Here is a 13918-nt window from a genome sequence, read left to right on the forward strand (position 1 = left end):
ACAGCAAAGTTCACTAAAAATAACATAAGCATTGATAAAGAGTGGCTTATTTCGTATACATTAATGCATTAATGCATATCATAATCTTTTAAATTAGATATAACAAGTGAAATGAAGAAAATATAAAAACACAAGTGTTGTTATTTCCCGAAACAAAACCAGACACAATGCAAATTTAAGTCTCTGCTCACTATGATCGCATGACGTCATACACTGTATAATATACAATATTGAGAAGAACTAAATAAGATTACATCGTTCGTTCTAATCCTATTCAAACATGTATTTGCTTAAATGGTGTATGCATTGTTTTTATGCAAATATATTCTTGTTCGAAATAAATATGTTTAAACTAAACTAAATCTCTGCTCAAAAGTGACACAAATAACAACGGAAGAAGCAACATCCAAACATACGGATCATATATATTTACTACGTCGTATTCTTGATCGAAAAAATGAAAACTATTTTAGTTTAAGGTACAATTTTTAGTTCGAAACCCTGAAATTGCGCATTTGTAACTAGGGGCCGTATACGATTAGATTTTTTGCACAGGGTCATCTGGGAGACACATTACGCGCATGTATTTTAGCCCGTTTTCACATATCGCGGCTTATATTTATTGTTGCAGCTTGACCTAAAAGAGCTGACAACTGACACAGATGGTAATGTGTATAACGTCGGTAACGTGTTTATGAAAGGTGTGCCAACTGTAGTGATACGCATGCCCAGAAAAACAGGTAAGTTGCTTTTAAATGCTTTGCTTAATTCAAAGAATACAATTGTTCTGTAAAATCCAATCAATTTGAAACGACATCAGCCTTATGTGAACGAATTAGACTGCTATTCCATCTGTCCGTATCCGCATCCGCATATCCGCATCCGCAAAAAATAGAACAAGTTGAAATGCACTGCGCATATTCCATTCATCCGCATCCGTATCCGCTTCCGCATCCGCATATCAGCACCCGCAAAAGAACGCTCAAGTGAGCATTCTTATGCGGATGCGGACGAGATACGGACGGCATTAAGCACGATGAGGGGAAAGCTGTCATCTCAAAAATCAACCGAAAAACTTATCGAATTGGTGAAAAAATACCAGGAACTATACAATCAACGCAGTTCTTCATATCGTGACTCAGATTTTACCTCAAATGTTTGGAAAAGTATAGCAAAGGCGCTTGAAGAAGATGTTTCAGGTATTTACCATTTGTATTATTTTACAGACAGAATGATCATTTGTACCTTATATCTACTTAAATTCACGCTTGTCCTTTATAACAATTATCTCAATTATAATTTTCAGTTTTATCCATTTAATTAAAAGTGTTCACTTGGTGCCAAACAGTTGTCCAAAGAAAGACAATCATGGCTCCAGTTACAGATTTCTATGGACTTGTATAACGCGTAGTCGAACGCTATTTTGTCACCGCATACATATCCTACAGGTCTATACAATTACAGCCAGCCCGTGCCTGAGCATAGATTACAGCAATCGTTATTGTCATCTGTTAAACAAGAGCATGGTTTCCAGCATATGTCCACAGCTAGTTGTGTGGCCTACCCTGTGGCACAGGCACAGGACAATCAGACCGGCGGACAACAAACAGGACTTAACATTTTGAGCGCTGCTATGGAAACCTTACAGTAAAACGAGCGACTGTCCACAATTTTGTGACAAATTAAAGTGACATATTTTCCGTGTTCGTTTAATGTCTCAAGTACGGTGAAACACAGGTCTTTTCGAGAACATTTTATTTCTAAACAAATTATATGCATCATTTGATATTGTTTTATGCTAATGATTGTTGAATAAGTTTACGTTGCCAATATGTAAGTACATTAAAGTTGAATACACGTATATAAAATTCAAATTATTGACTCGAACAAAATATTTATAGTTACCGCAAGCAAATAGCTAGGCGTTGTTTGGCTCCAATGGTCTGTCTTGTAACCGATTTCTTTGAAATAAACTCTTCAACTAGAGAGAGAACGTATCCAAATTGTTGTTTTTTTTAGTCAAAAGTAACCTTTAAACTCCTCATCAGCAAGTTCAAGTTCTGTAACTAAATGGTTGTAAGTTCCAAATGTTTGGCGATTTCTTACTATTGCACGCGCCCACCACCTGTGTTTTCGTTTACGTTTACACTTCTTCGCGTTAGCAACAGCAGCACCAATAAACATAACATGGAAAAACTCTTCTTCTGCATACATGTTTTCAGTTCAGAGGTTTTTCCAAAAAAGAAAGATACGTTCGACGTATACGGATAAATGGAGTATAACGTCCATATTATGATTTTGCGGATACGGATGCGGATACGGATGCGGAAATGGATGCGGACAGATGGAATAGTAGCCTTATCTTCTATTGTATTTATCGTTATTAACATCATGATTTATTAATATTTAAGTATTTATATTATATATAAGTAGAGGCGGTATGTGAAGTTTTCAAAAGGCTGTTGTTTCGAAGCTCGATATGACACAAAACGTAATTGCGTTTGTGCCGTCCGCCTATTGGACCCACGTACATTACTTCCACAGCTTCGACATGACGGATTCAACAACCACTCCTTATGGACGGAAAAACTGTAGCACTTGAATCTTCCAAGGCAGAAGCCTTGACGTTGCATCCAACTATAACGGTAAGAACAGGAAAGGTTTTCGTACTTGTTCTCCAAACATGTAACGCAGAAGCTCTAAAGTATCACCGCAATATGAAGGTGGGAAGATGCAACTTGCTAATGGTGAGCTTATATGATCGCCTTTTGTCCGTCGTGCTTCGTCCGTCGTGTGACGTCAATTTGTACTTTGTTAACACTCTGGAGGCCACATTTCTTTCCCAATCTTTATGAAACTGGGTCTGAACACGTTTCCTTATTATATCTTAGGAGAGTTCGAAAATGCTTCCGATTAGATGGAAAACATGTCTGCCAGGGGCTTGGCAGTTTGCCTAATATGTGTATAGTAAAACCTTGTTAACACTATATAAATCACATGTATTTTCCAATCTTTTTTAAACGCGCGAAATCAGGAAGCTATTTATATCATACAAACATACGAATATATTGTTAATGCTAAACTTCAACGTCACCTTCAATCCTTTTTAGACCAGGGGACCGTTTTAATAACCTCTCGCAATTATGTTACCAATCATAACGAAGCAGGTACGAATATCGCAACTGATCCTTTTGCGTTTCAATACAATTAGGAAACTTACAATATCGTAGATTGCTGTCATGGGTTTACGAGACGTAAGTCGTATTGTAACAGTTTACGAGAATCGTAAATTCAATCGAAATTAGCTGAGTTACGATAATGTAACATTTACGATAGCATATCTTATCGGAAGGACCACGAGGCCGTCTAGCCGCCTGACGAACCTGAAGCAGAATATCATATGGCTTGTAATAATTACTTTTATAAATAATTATTTTTATAACTTTTTACGTTTATATTTACTTTTATAAATATGTACTTTTAATAAACAATAATTTTTATAAATATTTTGTTTTTATTAAGCATTTCTGTTATAAATATTATATAACATACGTTCGTTGGTCTATTGCAGTGTTTTCATAAGAAAATATCACATACTTTCGGCAAAGATCAACTTTCGAATGTCATTAAAATCAAGTCAAGTTACATTTTGGTTGTTTTTTTGTGAATCTTGATCAAAGGAAGAAACGATCGCACCCAATCACAATAAACATGCACACTTATGTCGCTTTTCTGCTACACGGTAATTTGTTAACACAGCTTTTTATGCTTGTTTGCTTATTGGTCAAAACGATTTTTAAGAGACGATTAAAGGAAATATGTTTATTTGAAATATCAAAATTAAAAAAACAGCTACGTTTGAAACAATAAAAGTTTCAAAACACCTAAAAATATCATAGCTATACATCGCAATCATTTGATTTCAATCGATATGTAACAGACATAATGCATGAAACGAGAAACAGCAAAGAGAAGTGTTTAACAGGGTTTTAGTTGACCTAGGTAGTACTAATTGACCTGACGCCGGAAATTCATACTAGCTTCGTATGAACGCGTGTTTAGCGATGAAAAGAGTTCATAAGTAAAACAACTGACCGGATATTATTAGTTTCTACTTAATTCGTTAATTGAACAAGAACACGATGGAAAATTGGAAATAACGTACCACTAAGTTTAACGCTAAAGATAAGTGTTGTTCTCTATAAATAGTTTGGATTAAAACCATGCGTGTATCACTTAATTGATAAGTGTCAAATTTTCAACAAAAATATATTAAAGAAATTTAAAAAAAACGCTGTAATTGCAATGTTGCTTATATAAAATACAGTAGTGTCAGTTTGGTGAATTATAACTTGTGTTGCCAGAAAAACACATAACTCTAGATAACTGCAGATAATATACACACAAAAAGTGAGCGCAAAGTATATTAATTGTGTATCGATGTACAACTTTCCTGCAGTGCATGTTTTCTTAACTTTCTGTGGCGCTTATTTCTACAAAAATCGGTTACATAAATATGCCGCAGTAATGGAACACTGACTAACGCAATACAGTTGTAATCAAATTTGGGACTTCAACTATCCTCGACTTTTTTTTACTTAAGATCAATTATGTTACATAACTTTTCGGTCAGTTGCAACCATCAATTATTTTTTTTAAGAAGGTGTTTGATATTTTATGCAGCAAGATATGGCATTTATTTACAGAATTGGTCAGGAATGTTTAAACCGCAACATACTAGATTAGAAATTAGCGCTTTTAAGTGCATAAAAAACTTGTAATACGAAAGAAATGCATAAAAATCCGCCGGTCCAGTATTTTTATCTATCGGTTAAGACTTTGCCCAAGTGGATTCAAATGCGTTCCGGACCAGTATTGCTATCTGACAATCCGAAGAAATTCAGACAAGTTTGTTTTACGCCTAATCGTTGCAAAACATCATAATTTAGTCGGTATGCTACGTTTCATCGGAATCCGTATAATCTAGACATATTCATATTGGAATTTTACTTTGTATGGTAAAGCTTCCGGGATTCCGGTATGACTCGTGGTTTAGTATGGACCTCGTTCTAGGCTTACTGGACCACAAGCATTTGCGTTATATATCTTCTTAGATTAGCCTCTGCAGTCTGCACACGCTAATATGGGACGACTCTTTCCCCCTTTACCGAATTTTCATTTAGACGAGACTTCATTCAAACGAAAAAGTCCATAAAATTGGAAAGTTTAGTTCCTAAAAATATGTGCGGGCTTCACAGGAGAATTTGGGACGACACGTTATGCACATGCATCAAGCACAGTTTTCCATAACGAGACCCGTATCATTTAAGGGATTGACATTCTTGCTTTACCGACTGGAAAAATACGTTTTCCGGAAGTTCGAAGATCGGTGCAAGACGTGCGATGAAGCATTAGCAAGATGCTTTGGACGGCCTCATTATGGGGAAAACTGGCTGGAATGTGTTGTTTTTTTGTATTTTTCAACAAGTTTCATTAACTTAAAAAGCAAATTGTTTTAGTTCTTTAAGTCCTATAATCATACACAAGTAATGACGTAATCCTTAGGTGTCCTATCTTAGTTGCGATGCGTTCATGGTACTTAAGGAAGACCTTACTTATTGAAAAAAATGCAACATACAGAACGATTTTTATTGACAAGTTAGTATAATTGACACTTACGTAGACACATGAACTTGGTTGCAAGAGATTCAGACAATTTGTATTCACACCGAAAATCTCATTTATGTTTTACTATTTCAATCATAACTTAAGTTAACGCTTTCTGATGGCGGACAACATCATTCTACTACAAAATTGTTAAAACATTTTTCACGGATCAAAGAATACCTATTGGCTGACAATTACACAGACACACTCTGTTTAGCGTGTTTATTAGCAGCTTTATACAAAAGTTAGGTTTGCAAACAATATAACTGATAACCGAGACAAACTATAACATTCTTGTTAAATCAACCAAGAAGTTCTCAAACTAAGATCATTTGTACAAATTTGCGGATTGGAAAAACATGTTATCAAAATTATACTCTACTTGTTGAAACAGCAATACGAATTCTCCAATTAAAATGATTTTGAGCATCTAAAATGTAACTGCGACACATACGTTTGTTGAAAGATAATGAATATGCGTACTGAATACATCAATCGTTGATTAAATGGAAAAGTCTGTATCGTTATTCGATCTTTTCATACTGGCCAAACAATTGAACTTATAGAAGTATTCAGCCATTAATCCCAACATAAGCATGAGTTTGAATTTGTTCGAAGTCAAAACCAGATTTGGCTAACTTTTTCAAACTTGAACTATGAAATGTATGACGACAGTGCTTTCGTCTAACTTGAAATTGATACTTTGCACTATTGGGCTACGTGTGCACAAACTGCGCTTCAGTCAACAGAGGCAGAATATAATATCTTAAAGAGAATGAATTTGAGTTATGCTAAAACAATATGCATACACAATGACACTTCAATTGTGTTGTTAAATTTCAATCACTCGTTTTGTTCATTAATGTCTCATTACATGTAAATAATCGTGATGCTCATCACAATACAATCTGAGATGCAAACTTCATGAATCACTTGCAAACAAAAACTGATAATTTGTAAAACGCTACCTTGAAGTAGTCAGCTCAGAATGAACGTAATGGTTACCGAACATGAACAGCGACAAAATCGCACAGGTCCGTCAAGATGCGAGACCAAGTGTAGATTGGCTAAACATCAATGCAACAAACACCCTAACAGTTTAGTGGGGTCAAGAGGAATTAACAACACCAAGACGTGAAATAATAACGTAATTTCCAAAGTTTGTTTTTCATAATTATAATTATTAAAGGTCAACTTTATTTATTAACATATAAGGGAATAGAAAAACATACGAAATTAGAGAATATCATATAAAAGTTGCAATAAAGATCAAGCAGGACACCAGACCATTCTTGTATTATTGTAATCATCTATAAAGATTTTTTTCAATTAAGAGTACATATCAATAGATTGTGAGTTTGAATGAGAAACAGATCCGTTTAATGCAATGTATGAGTTTGCATTACACCAAGATTCATAACTAAAACAAATATTGCTTTGCCTGATATATTAACAACTTCAGCTATCTCTTTTTGTTTTGTTCTTCGTTAGCACGTGAATGTTCAAAGAAATCATTAAAAATTAGTCTCCTAGGTAGTCCTACTGGCTGACTGGTTCGCCATTAGTATACAACGTGTCATACGCAATCCAGGCTTGCTTGTCATCTCTCTTGGCTTCCTTCATCTTCGAAACGAGACGTCGCCGTTTCTCCTGAATCTTCGGAGGAAATTGTTTTAACAAATGGTTAGGCCTTTCAGCTCAGGCCACTGACGCCTCACTACCTCAGAGGGATAACCTCATTAAGTACTTTTTGGATAGTATTCACTACGGTCATTAACAATAAGCCTAACAATTGGGCTAAACACTATCATGTCTACGTAAAGGTACAAGCAGGCTTCAGGCAAAATTTGGGAACGGTTGAAAACAATTTTGTATCACTTGGTGCTATTTATTAAGAGAACAAAAATGATCGCTTGCCATAGTTGTTAATTTTACCAAAGCGTTCGATTATATGGCGAGGGATATCATTTGGTATAAACTGTTGAAGCTTTGTGTTAGAGCAAAAATGCTCGATATCATCAAATCTGTGTACACAAATGAAAAATCATAAATAAATCTATGCAACACTTTGTGTAATAAAGGTTTGTCTTGTTTTTAGGTGTAAGACAATGGGTATAAGTAAAACAATTCCTATTTTATATTTATTTGAATTACTAAGAAGAACATTATATATTAAATGGTTTCAAAATAATAGATATTGGTATGCTAAACTTATTTGTGTTGTTATATGCAGATAAAATTGTAATTGTGGAGAAATAGAGGAATAACTAATTACAGGTTTGTCCTTGTTAGAGGAATTTTATGATATGCGGAAATTATTTGTGAACACATCTAAAATAAAAGTCTGCATTTAAAAAGAGGGCGACAACTTAGGAAGTATATAAAAAATGTATAAAAAAATCATTAGTATTTGTTATCCAATTTACATTTTTAAGAATTGTATTCACTTTAGGAGGATCATTTGCAAATACTTTTGAAACACTTGTTGGCAAAGCCTCACAGGCTGTTTTAAAGCTTTATATATATTTAGTACATTATACAACAATTTCAATACATACCAAATTTGAGTTGTTTAATTACCGTGTGTTTACCAATTTTAAAGAATGGGTCAGAAATCTGAGGCTTAATTGAGTCAATAGCAATGGAAAAAGTCCAATTAAAGTTTAAAAAAAAACTATGTATGAGTGAAAATTCAAACACTTAATAAAGTATATGGGTAATTTGGAAGAACATCCTTGATAACTAAAAGAGCCATTCGTTTAATACGGTATTGGTTGAAAGTTAATCAGTTATAAGATCACAATTATTTCAAGTGCATTTATAGCCACATGACTGTGTGAGAATTTAATAAATATACCAAATACACGTTTTAAGGCAAAATCTGTGTGTAATTTGTTGCAGGCCTTGTGTTTAGATTATACATGGCTAAACCAAGGTTTAGGTGATGAAAGAATGTGTTTTATCTTTGGTAAAGTCTAGATTATATGTTACATTTATCCAAAGTCGGATGTCAGAACTTATTAATTCGTCAAAAGGAAAACGTGACAGTCGGTTTTGTTATTTGAATTTCGACCTTACTTAAAATATGTAAGTATAAATAAGCTTAGATGTATCTGTGTAGATCAATGGTTTCATATAATATTTAAGGAATTGAATCAGACAGATGTCATAGACATCAAGCCTGACTTCTCGCTCTCTTGTAGATTTGCCTTTGTTGTTTTTTATGTTATCCTTATAACCTTATCATTATAATATTGTTTAATAGATTTTACATGCTGTAATCGGATTGTCCTAAACCTTTCCAAGTATTAATACTTTATTTAACAACTTATGAAAATCAATAATGATCACATGTCATGCTTTTGTATATATTACTATGTTTTGAACATGTATACTCATGGACTGTATGTCTAGTGGATATTGAATAAACCATGAAACATATACTTGTCGTACATGCAAGTCAGATTTTAATTGTACGTTAGGACGCAAGATAAACATAATGAAATCAAGATCACATAAAGCATTTAGGAAAATCCGCGAACCTTAACTGAAAAAAACAAAAGTTGATTGATAAGAGTTCGTTGAACACTTTAAAATCTTGCTAAACTTGAAGGTAAGCTAAATAATGAGAAAATTATATTTGTGTTCGCAATTTTGACAGTTACCGTAATTCTGACATGTCTTACTCGTAGCGCGATGGATACATATCACTGAAAGAAATTGTCATGAACATGAAACGATAAAGTTAAACTCGCATTATTTCGACAATATTATTTACGAATATGTTAAAAAGTGAACTTGTAAACGGTAACGTATTTGAACTGTTATTTAGTCATATTCCAACACAGCTAGTCAATGGGTCTGATTATTCCCTTATGTAAAAAGGCGATCTGTCAATACCCAATAACTATCGGGATAAAATCCGTGTGCGTTGTTTTGCGGAGTTATTCAAGTATCTACTAAACGGACGCTTACGAGGTTGGGCTACTGCAATTCAAATTGTAACTGACGCACAGTTCGGTCTCAAGTCACGATATAGTACGGTAGACGAAAAATTTGTCCCACGATCATTTATTGAATGTCATATAAACAATACACATTTACTATTTGGCTTTTATTTCGATTATTGAAAGATATATGATTAAACGGATCGTATGCATCACTTGTTTTAGCTCATTCAGTAAAGTTTCGATGGTTAACTGTTGTCCGTTTTTCGAAATATGTATAATAAGATTAAATATTGGGTGTTAAGCATATGCATAATATTTCAGAATTATTTGAATCCGACATCGGTTTATTACAAGGCGAGATTCGCCAGGACGATAATGTTTGCGTTTTTTTTTAAATTATATTGAGACTCGCTTAAAAGCTGATAAAAATACAGACAGTACTATTGATACATTATCAATCTATGTTCTAGTATGCGCCGACCAATCAGTATTAAACTCTGAATCCACTGATGAACAATTTGCTTGAGTATTGCACGAAGTGGAATATAACGGTCAATGTCGACAAGACCTCAAGGCAGATTGAAAAGGGATACAATTTTCTTTATAACAACAATTATTTTAAAATTGTGAACAATTTAATTATCTAGGATTTCAAGCAGCGGCGCATTTATGCAAGCCACAAATACATTTTCAGCCAAAGCAGTTAGGGAGATAAACTCATTATTTACTGTTACACAATCGCTGAATGTAATATCATGTTTAATATATTAATGCCTTTGTTGCATCGATTCTTAATTATTGAAGCGATGTGTGAGGAATCACTAAATTTGAACATATAGAGCGAGTCCAATGCGAATTTTGCGAGTTGGCTTTAAAATGCATTGTATGCCGAAAGAGGTAGATGCCCGATGTATATATGTCGATATTAACGAGTGGTTAAATATGTTGTAACAGGTTACATAAAAGTAGTGCAACTGTATTTTAAGCAATATTATTTTTAGACGATGTAACTAAGCATTTGATTACCCTCATCACCCCAAGTCATGGGCATCAAACGTTCGAACACTTTGGCAAGAGTGAGGTTTTAATGACGTGTGGATATATAAAAAAAATTGTTTATTATAACAGCTTTATTGTAATATATCGTAATTGATTACACGATTTGTTGATTTCAAAGTGACGAACCGATGTAAATGACACTTCTTCACTAGTTCTTTACCAGGAATTGAAACCATTTTTCGAACGATCCATTTACTCAACCAAATAGAACATTCTAATTTAAGAAACAGAATTGCAACATTAAGATTATCTTTCCATTTTTCGAAATATTGTACTAAATATTTAATGATTTTGTTTAAGTGTTTATGGGCTTTTTATGAAATTGAAGATATGTGCCATTTTGTTTTGGTATGCCTTTTATATGATAATTTTAGAAATTCACTTATAGCTGATGATTAGAGAAGAAGACCCAGTATGTTCAAATTTGACAAATATTGAAAGCGACCAGAAAACCTTTATTGATACGTCTTGCTATTATTTTTTCCCAGGCTTGAAAGTTTGTTTATGATAACTCATTGCATAATGTTTTCTCAATTAAATGCGGAATAGGAACATCCAAGCCCCTTTGTTAACATATAAAGAGCCCTCTCTTACAAATTTCATTCTCACAAAAATCATATATTACTCAAAATGCATACACAAAAGTGTTGTTATTTTGACGCATGTGTATTTATTATTGCTTTATTGTTATTTTGACTTTGAAATGTATATGCTTAAGTCGTAAATAAACTATGTGTTATGTTGTCAGTTGAATGCTTCATCCCCTTGTGTAAGGAATGTCACTATACTTGGAAAGTTATAAGAATAATTTAAGTCTGGGAACATTATCAATAGCTAAAAAGATATTATCACCGGCTATTCTTTTATTTAACCCAAATGGCCAAATGCCTATATAAAGCTGGGCAATATATAAAACAAGCCTGAAACATAACATAGATTATATACGAGATCATCGCCTTGGAGCGTATGGGTGGTTTCAACCTGTCCGAGGTATCCGCCTTGGTGCTTAGATGTGGTTTCAACCAGTCCCAGGTCACCGCATTGGAGCGTAGGGGTGGTTTCAACCATTTTTAGTGCATGCCTGACCTCACACTTATGCCTCAAAAAATCTCAATTAACATCAAAATACATTCTTTATGACATTGAAATTAAACAAGCTAAACAACGTTTTAAGCAACATCGTCCAAGAATTTAACATCCTTTTAGGAACAAAGGAAATACATATTTGTTGTATCAAATCAGACCCACAAACTTACCATAACATGTCCATGTTTGCTCCAACGGTTATCAGAAGGCTACTTAAAATGTTTTACGAATGAATGCACGGAAAACATAGCAATATTACTTCATGTTTTATCAGACGACAAATAATAGCCATCAGGCCTCGCTAACTCAACTTTGTAGGCTCGAAAAAAACTAATTAGGATCACGGATGCATATATTGTGCGACTATTATATAACATCCTCAAACGTTTTCTTTTCCATTTAATAAACGTATTTAACGTGGAATATAAAGCCATTATGTGTTATATTTATACTATTATTTGAAGCTAAATATGCATTTATATTCCAATGCTAAAGCTTGAAGTGTAGTGATATAGTGGCGGTTATTTGAATAAACACTCACTAATCTTGATCAAACATATGCGCTTACAAAAATATGAAAAAACATTTCAATAGTCTGAACAGGAATAATCAGGTTCTTTTTCAAATGACGAAGACAAATTAAAGAAGACACTGTTCTAATCAAAGAAAATAAAGAAAATAACGAATCTGACCCCGAGTATCCACCTTGTGAGTAGCAATTTCCAATTCGTCGAAACATCAAAACCGCTTTATAGTTTACTATTAATACTAAAAAAAAACTTGGTACTCCTCCCTCTTATGTGGATCAGCATAAATATTATTACACATAAAGTACTCATTATATGTCACAGGGTACAGGATCAACGGGGTTCACAGCAAATTGTGATCAAACGGGTTAGAACTATATATTTGCAAATATCTTAAGTTATTGAAATAAATTAGCAAAAATTGTTTGACAACAATTAATGTCAGTAAATGCCGATATCTTAATTGGTGCCAACAATATCACGTTTTGCGCAGCATAACCGTATACTTTAATGTTGTACACATCGAATGTTTAGCCAAAACACATGCTTATCAAATAAAAAAATTGAATGCATATCAATTGACATAAGGATCATAAATACCATTTTAATGCACTTGTTGAAATTCTTAAGAAATATTTTTTTAAGTTTTTTTTTTAAACAGGATCACTTAGGGTGTGTTTACAATCATAAACGTTTAATTGTTAACCCAATAAAATTTCGTGATTATACACCCTGTGTAATTTAACTAACCAGTCATACTCACGGAACCGAGCTTTGGTGTGTTTTTTCTGAACATCAATTCAAAAAATTGTCATAGCCATCAGGATATATTTGTACAACGGTCTGCTCGGGTAGCAGCGTGTTAACAGTTCTAAGTCTCGTCTCGAGACTATTCATTATTTGCATCCATTGGCGCAAAATTTTGAACTCAACACATATATTTGCTTCAAGTTAATAATTGAAAAATAAAACATTCACAGCTAAAGTATTACTTACATATTTTATATAACTACGTTTCCAATCAAAGGAAAAACTAAATTATAATGCCATTAAATACGACCACATTTCAACGAGGCGCCAAAATATCAAATATACAAGAAGAAGAATACAATTCATAATAATTATCTGAGAGCATACACATTCCTTTAAGATGTTCATATTGAAAATGATGATAATAACATATCATAATAAATAATGCGTATAAAGTATAATTGTCTTGGCAAGTGTCTATTGGTCTCCATCCAAGCTGCTGGGTAGGCAACCGACCATAACATTACAAGAATAGAACATCGTTTTTCACAATCCATAGGCGACGATATGATCTATAGGAAAAAGAGAAAGTACTATAGACAATTCAATGTACAATAATTATTAATTAGCAACACATTGTAACTTGCCTTATCTTGCATGTGCTCATGTCTCTCAAATGTCCTCTTACCTCATACTAAGGCCTCCAAAAATAGCAATTAAATGAATGGAAGGAATGCATGCACTTAACATTAACATTAACATTATATAACAGACACATCGTAACGTGATTAATTATACCGCATTGGTACGGTTAATTAAAAATCACATTGGTTGCTGAAAAAAGACTCAATAAAAAGACACACACATTAAAACATACAG

This window comes from Dreissena polymorpha, chromosome 5 (genome assembly GCF_020536995.1).
Source record: "Dreissena polymorpha isolate Duluth1 chromosome 5, UMN_Dpol_1.0, whole genome shotgun sequence".
In the NCBI taxonomy this organism is placed as follows: domain Eukaryota; kingdom Metazoa; phylum Mollusca; class Bivalvia; order Myida; family Dreissenidae; genus Dreissena; species Dreissena polymorpha.